Source organism: Arvicanthis niloticus, chromosome 11 (genome assembly GCF_011762505.2).
Source record: "Arvicanthis niloticus isolate mArvNil1 chromosome 11, mArvNil1.pat.X, whole genome shotgun sequence".
NCBI classification, from domain to species: domain Eukaryota; kingdom Metazoa; phylum Chordata; class Mammalia; order Rodentia; family Muridae; genus Arvicanthis; species Arvicanthis niloticus.
In genome coordinates, this window is record NC_047668.1 from 30,675,525 (window position 1) to 30,683,948 (window position 8,424).

Here is an 8,424-nt window from a genome sequence, read left to right on the forward strand (position 1 = left end):
AAGTAAGTGTTTTAGTTAGAAGAGATGACAGAGGTTCTGGTTATTCAACAAAATGATGGACTGGGTATTAGGACTATCTTGTACCTCACTGGTACAATTAGGAATAAGTATGCTCTAACTGTATTTTGAGAGAAAAGTTTTACTTTAACAGAAAGAGTGATATGTAGGAGGAGCTAAGTGGGAAGGAGTACTGAGAGGAAGAGATGGAGTAAGGAGAGAAGATGAAGGAGAGGAGAAGCTAGGTGATGAGAGAGAGAAAGAGAGAGGGGGCATGGAGGCAGATGTTCACAGGTCTCCACCAGTCAAAGATAGTTTTTATATCTAGGTTGGGTATTGGGTTACGCTTCTGATTGAGCATTACCAAACTTATAAATCCTTTGATTAACATTTTAAAAAAAATTGTATAAAAGCAAAAAGGAAAGGGGGGGGGCATGGGACAGGGGTTTTCTAGGGAGGGGAAATGGGGAAAGTGGATGGCATCTTAAATGTAAATAAAATAAGAAAAAAAAGAGAAAATTATCCATGTGTTTTATTTTTTTTTTTAGTTTGGTAGAGTACATATTTTTATGATTTTACAAGTCTCTGGGTTTCCTCCCTGTCTGTTGTTATGTCCCCCTTTTGTTTCTAATTTCGTTCATTTGGATAAAGATTCGTCAATCTTATTGATTATCTCAAAGAACCAATTTTTGTTTTTTTGATTTTTTGTATCATTTCTTTGTTTCTATTTTATTGATTTCAGACTGGAGCTTGATTAGATCTTGCCATCTGCTCCTCTTGGATGTGCTTACTTCTTTTTGTTATAGAATTCTCAGGTACACTGCAAAGTGTATGAAATTTCCCCAGTTTATTCTTTTAAATCTAGACATTCATGCTATGAACTTGTCTCTTACAACTACCTTCATTGTGTCCCAAAGTTTTGGGTATGTTGCATGTTCATTGAATTCTAAAAAGTTGTTAATTTCTTTCTTTATTTCTGTCTTGACCCATTTTTCATTCAGTAGGGAATTCTTTAGTTTCCATGAGTTTGTAAGCTTTCTGTTGTTTCTGTCATGGTTTTAATCTATGGTGGCCATACAGGACACCTTATGTATCTGTTCAGACTTACTTTTCATCTTATGTATCTGTTTTTTCACCTTATGTATCTGTTGAGACTTACTTTTCCTCAAATATGTGGTCAGCTTTGGAGAAAGTGTCATAAGGTTCAGAGGAGAAGGTATATTCTTTGGTGTTTGGGTGAAATGTTCTGTAAATATCTATTAGCTTCATTTGGTTTATAACATAAGTTAGTGCTAGCATTTCTCTGTTTAGTCTTTATCTGGATGACCAGTCCATTGGTGAGAGTGTAGTACTGAAATCAGCCACTATCAGTGTCATAAGGGTCAATAAGTGATTTAAGCTGTAAATGTATTTACTTTATGAACTTCGATGCCCGTGTGTTGGGCCATAGATGTTAAGAATTTCAATGTTCTTTTGATAGGATTTTCCTTTGATGAATATGTACTATCCTTTTCTATTTTCTTCTAATTACTTTTGCAAGTCTGTTTTGTCAGATATTAAAATAGCTATATGTTTGCTTCTACTGACTTCTGTAGAATTGGATTTATAGATATATAATTACTTGAATTTGGTTTTTATCATGAAATATCTCATTTTCTCTATCTGTTGTGATTGAAAGTTTTACTGGTTATAATAGTCTGGGTTAGCCTCTGTGGTCTTTTAGACTTTGTAGAACATCTATCCAGGACCTTCTGGCTTTTAGAGTAATAAGTCTCTGCCTTTATATGTTACTTAGTCTTTTTCCTTTGTAGATTTTACTATTCTTTCTTTGTACTGTATAGTTAGTGTTTTAATTATGTGCCAAGGGTAATTTCTTTTCCTGTCTAGTCTATTTAGTGTTCTGTAAGATTCTTCTATCTTTATAGACAGCTCCTTCTTAAGGTTAGATTTTTTTCTTCTATTAGTTTGTTGAAAGTATTTTCTGGGCCTTTGCACTGGATTCTTCTTTTTTTTCTATTCCTATTATTCCTAGATTTGGTCTTTCCTTAGTGTCCCAGATTTTCTAGATGTTTGGTGCCAGGCTTAAAAAATTTTTCTTTGACTGATGTATCTACTTCTTTTATCATGTCTTCAATGGCTGAAATTCTCTCTTTTATCTCTTGTGTTCTGATGGTGAGCCTTGCATCTGGACTTCCTGTTCTTTCACCCAGGTTTTTTTCTATTTACAGGATTCCCTCAGTTTGTGTTTTCTTCATTGGTTATATTTCCAGTTTAATGTCTTAATTTTTAAAAATTTTCTTCCACTGTTTGTTTATGGTTTCATAGATTTTTAAAAGGGATTTATTAATTTTCTTTTAAAAACCTCTATCATATCAATAAAGGCTATTTTAAGGTCCTTGTCTTATGCTTTAGCTATATGGTAGTTCATAGAGTCTACTGTGGTAGCGTTGCTTGGCTCTAGTTGAAACATATTCTTGTGGCTGTAATTAATTCTGTTTTTATGCTGGTGTCTAAGTCTCTGGGTTTTGAAAGATTATAATTCTAGGTGATGATATCTATTCTTTGCTTTTGTTTCTTGGTTTCTGTTGACCTTACTGATTCTTGGGAGAGTGTGGCTGTTGTGTGTTGCCTGGTAAGAAATTCTTCTGGGATCTTGATTGTTGTGGCCATTGGGGATTCCAGGTAAAATGTGTTTCTAGGTAACAGGAGCTGACATTTTGGAATGGGGATAAGTTGGGTGCCTGAAGTGGTCCACAGAAGAGATAAAAACCAGGTGTTCTACCAGGTTTCCTAGTTCCCTGGGAATAGGGGCAGAGTAAGGAGAGAGCACAACATATCAGCTATATAGTAGTAGTAAAGTCGGCTACAGATCTGGGGCTGAATCTGGGGATTTAGATTTTGATCAGAGGGAGACACAAAGATCATCAGCTAGGATACCTGCTTCCCTGGCTACTGTGCCCTGCAGGTTCCCACAGAATGCCTGTTAGAGCTGTGCACTGAGATAAAGTGATGAGTAGAGGGAAGGAAGGCTGCACAAGAAGAGCTGTGTGGTCCCTGGGCATTGGGGCAGAGAGGAAGGGGAATCTGCTTCGTGTTGTCTGATACAGAGCTGAGCATGATGTTGGAATTCAGATTTGAAGGAGAGGCAGAGATCTGAAGTTAGCTTACCTACTTCCCTGGCTGATGTGGCCTGGTTGTTCCCAGAGAATGCCTGTTGGAGTTAGGGGCTGGGAGAATGAGAGGATCGAGGGGTGGGTAGTTTCAAGGGGAAGATCTGTGTGATTCACTGGAGATAGGGCCAGGGAGGGGAAGGGAGGCTGCAGCAGGTACAGAGCTGCAGATAAGACTTGGGGGTTGGTTTTGAAGGAATACAGAAGAGAGAGGTGATTATCTATAGGAAGCCTTTTTGCTTCTTTGGCTAGAGTGGGAATCATTTTTTTCCTGTTTATAAAGATACCATCATCACATTGGAGTTGGGACCCATTCTTGTCCAATATGACTGTGCCATAACTAACGTTATTCTTTAAGGTACTGTTGGGGGCCAACTTTTAGCAGAAAGAGGCTATCAGCTTTGCAGCCATCTTGAGCCATATACCCTGACATGTGACTTGGATTACAATAGCCTACAACAGCTGAGCACACTCCGATAATCTTGGTTTAGATACCTTGAGATTAAAGATGCATGAGATTAAAGGTGTGTGGGATTAAAGGTGTGTGATTTAAGAGTGTAATTTAGAGATAAGATTTAGAGACAAGACCTAAGGGCATGATTAAAGGTGTGACCAAAAGGCATGGCTTAGAAGTGAGACATATAAAAGGCAGAGACAGAACAGAACAGAGAACCAGACACAGCAGAGAGAAGACAGGTAGCAGGCACTTGGAAGAGAACTTTGAAGAAGTAACTTGGAACTTGGAGGGACTAGGAGCTAGGGACTAGGCACTAGGAACTCAAGACTTAGGACTTAGACTGAAGAATAAACGGGATTGAATTACACTCTGTCTGGTCTTCATTCTTCGAGTCCATCCTCACTCTCGCTCTTGCTGGACCCCGACCCGCGGACCGGAGCGGCAGCTTGGGCTGGGATACAGTGGCCGCCCAAACGTGGGTCAGCCCAGGCCTCAACATTTTGCTTGGGCCGCCCCAACGTGGGGCTAGTGTGGACCCCAACAAGGTACCTATTTTTAAGTAAGGTGATATTTGAAGTACTGAGAACAAGGACTTTGACATGTAAAGGTAATTACATGTAAAGGTTTTAAGAGAAGCAATCCAACCTGTATGCGATGGCTAGTTTTAATAACCAAGGGGATATAGCCTAGAATTTCCTCAGAAGAGAATCTCAGTAAGGAATTAGCTCAGTCCTGTTTGCCTATAGGCATGTCTGCGGGAGATCATCTTGATTGCCTTCGTTGAGTTAGAAAGACTCAGCTACCATAGACAGCTCCATTCCCTGGGTTTGGGTCATAGTCTATATGAAAGTAGAGAAAGCAAGCTGAGGACTAGCATGCATGCATTTATCTCTGCTCTTGACTGTGGATGCAACATTGTGATATGCAAAGTTGCCTCAAGTTCTTGAAATTTTGACTTCCCTGTAATTTGGACTGTAAGCTGTAACTGTAAGCTAAAGTAAACCTTTTCTATTTAGTTGTTTTGTTGTTGTTGTTTTGGTCACGGGGTTTGTTTCACCACAGCAATAAAAATGAATGTAGCTCAGTGTAATAACATATTCTCTGTGAAAATCACTGCATTGTGTTTCCATGAGTGGCAGTAACCAATGGTTAGTGTAAATCCAGTTGCATTCCAGTAGATCTATTCCAGCCAAGGTGTACAGTAGTCCTAAAGCAAATCTAGGCAAATAGCAGGTGAGTCCAGTGTTTAGTAGCCTCTGGTTGCAGGTGGGCTCCAAAGTCCTTTTGTCCTCCCAACATCCAAATAACTTTGTGATGATGCATATCAGTGTAGATGTGTAAGAGATCCAGGGAATCACAGGGAAAGACTTGGTTTCCAGGGGTTTTACAACTTAGTGAAAAACAGACATGGAAGAAACACATTTAAAAAGCAGAAAAGAAATTTCTTATTTTTCCTTTACTCTGTAAGATAGGTCCTGAATATGTAGATTGTATATAATTATGTTTTAAGAAGTATCACTTTAAAGTCTTTAAGAAATCTTAATGTATATATGTATAATGTTCTAGAAAGATAAGTTTCCTTGAAGCCTGGCACATTCTTGTTAATTATAAAACCTTGAAATATAAAAGCTGTACATACTTTTGTGTTGTGGGGCTATATCGATGAATCTTTAGCCCCACGGTACACTTTGTTTTATCAAGTTGGAAGTAATGGAACACATTCTCAAGATTCATAGGCACTACAACTTATGTGGAACTTGACAGCATGGTGAGACAGCTGTGTCTCTCTCTACTGGTCCCACTCCCCCAAAGACATGGTAGAAAGAGATCATTTTCTATTGCTGAGGCATATACACATCTTACCACTAGAAGGAATACCACCGAGAAGGAAGATTGCTTAATTTTTTTCCAGTCTGTCTTTGCATACACAGTAACAAATTCCATTTCTGCCACAAAATAGAAAATAGATGCTGGGTAATCAGAAAAGATTAAATATTTTAAAGTAGGTCTTTGTGTGTTTATGCTTACACATGTGAGTATGCTTTGTTTGCTTGCTTGTTTTTGAGACAGAGTCTCTCATTGGCCTGGAGCTGGAGCCTGCTTAGTGCTAGACGGGCTGACCAGTGAGCCCCAGAGGTCTACGTGTCTCCAGCCAGCACTTGGATTACAAGGGGGTAGCACCATGCCTGGATCTGTTTACATAAGTTCTGGGATTTGAAATCAGGTCCTCATGATTGTATGAAAAGCATTTTACCAACTGAGTCCTCTGTTCAGTCCTTAATGGACAAGGGGGCACTGGAATGGGAGGATCAACCAGGAATAGGGAAGGGAGAGGGGGTGGGGGGAGGAAATACAGGGAGAGAGGGCTAAAACTAAGGGCCATGTGAGGGGCTATATGGAAACCTAATATAGTGGAAGCTTCCTAAAATATATACATACATAAAGGTGAGCTAAATGAAGTTGCCAAATAATGGGGGAGACAGAGCTCCAAGTAAACATCTCTTGTCCCCAAATAAAGCTTGCAGTTCCAGGAATGGGTTACATTTAATCAAGTATGGTCTCATGGGAATGCCCAAACAATCCAGGCCATTGCCAAGGCTACAAGTGGCTCTATACAAAATGACAGGAAGGCCCCATTGCTGAAGACAAAACCTACACAACTCATGGATCATGGAGAAGTCGAGCTGGTGCCCACATTGAGCCTGTACCCCTATGAACCTGTATTCATATCATTGGAAGGTCCTCTTCATGGTACCAAAGGATAAAGGTTAATACCAACCCAGCTACAAACTGATCTACAATGGTATTCTGCCTTCAGAATATACTAGTGTAATAGTGACAGAGCTTGTGGGAATAGCCAACCAGTATCTGATTTGAGTTAAGCCCCATTTGATGAGATGGATCCCATACCAGATGCTGCTTGGGTGGCCAAGATACTGAGACTAGACTGGCCAGAAACCTAGGAGAAAACCAAATATTACTATTTTACTAAAGGAAAGTAGCAATAAAATGACTCCTAATGACATTCTGCTATACTCATTGATCAGTGTTCAGACATCATCAGAGAAGCCTCCTATTATAGCAGATGAGAACAAATACAGAGATCCACAGCCAAAAAATATGCAGAGAGTGAGAGACCTTGGAACATGCTGCCCAATAAGGTATGTCTCCATCACAGCTCTCTCCTTGGGTCATAGGGAGCTCTGTGAAAGAGGAGACAGAAAGACTGTAAGAGCCAGAGGGCATGGAGGACACCATGGAATCAAGGCCTTTTAGGCATAACAGGGTTTGTGCACATATAAACTCAGACACTGAGGCAGCACGTACAGGGCCTGCATGGAGTTGAATGGGACCCAAGACTGAAAGTAGATGTGGAAAAAAGTCCTCATCCTTGATAGACACTTGCAAATGAAAACAGTTTTCTCCAAGCGAGTCTCACTGGGAAAACAAGCCATTAAGGGTAGGCCACATTCCCAGCAGTAGATGTCCAACATAAAAGGAATTCGATGGCATCTTTAGAGGTTCTTTACTGCATAATGTTGTTAGGGCTTTGTTGTTGTTATTATTATTACATCTTACTTGTCCTTTGTGTATATATCATGGCATCCTGTTTTGTGCTTTTATGGGATTCTTGGGTGTGAATGTATGTGTCTCTGCATCTCCATATATTTCCTGTGCTTTTTCTTTGGCTCTTTTCCTTGTTTGATTGTCGTGTTCTTTTTTTTTTTTTTTTTTTTTTTGTTCATTTTTGTTTTATTTTATTATTATTTCTTGGATGCCTATTATTTTCTAGGGAGAAAAAGGAAAGAAAAGGTGTGGATCCAGATGAGAAAAGAAGTGCAAAGGAAATGGAGGGATAGGGGGAGGGGAAACTGTATTCAGAACATATTGTATGAAAAAAATTTGTTTTCAGCAAAAGAAATCAGTTGTCTTTTATTTTTGAGATTATAATTCCATCATTTCCACTTCTATTCCTTCCTTCCAAACCTTCCAATACACCCCTCCTTGCTCTCATTAAAATTTATCGCCTCTATTTCTCTTATTCTTCATTGTTCTGTCTGTCTGTCTGTCTGTCTGTCCGTCTGTCTGTCTGTCTGTCTGTCCTGTCTGTCTGTCTGTTTCTCTCTCTCTCTCTCTCTCTCTCTCTCTCTCTCTCTCTCTCTCTCACACACACACACACACACACACACACACACACACACACACATTCCTAAATACATAAATACAACTTCTCAGTATGCATAATGTTTGTTCTATTTTGTTTTCAGAGCTGACCATTTGGTATCTGTTAACCAATTGGTGTGTTCTTCTGTGGATACTATTTTCCCCACAACCAGATTTTCTTAGGTGTGTCTACATCTTTGTGTGGGATCGAGGACTCATGGGCTTTGTCCATCAAGTTTGGCATATCTATTGTTCTTGTTCAGCAGTCATGTTGATGAGACCTCATGGTGTAGCTTCTGACATTACTAGGAGACATAATCACACAGAAAACTGCTTGATCCTTTGGTTATTACAATCTTTCTACTCCCTCTTCTGCAATGATTCCTGAGCTTTAGGTATAATAGTGGCTTTGTAGATGTAGCCATTGGAACAGCAGCTTATTTAAATTTAACTGGCTACCCTATATTTCAGAACACGACCCCATTGTTATCACTTTGAATATTTAACTTTCTGACTACTATACCTCTTTGTAATGCAAATGGATCCTGAAAGATCGTCTATACAAATTCCACTCACACAGAGTTGTACATACAGTTTTAGAGAGTTGATATTAGTAATATTTTCTTGTTAATGTTG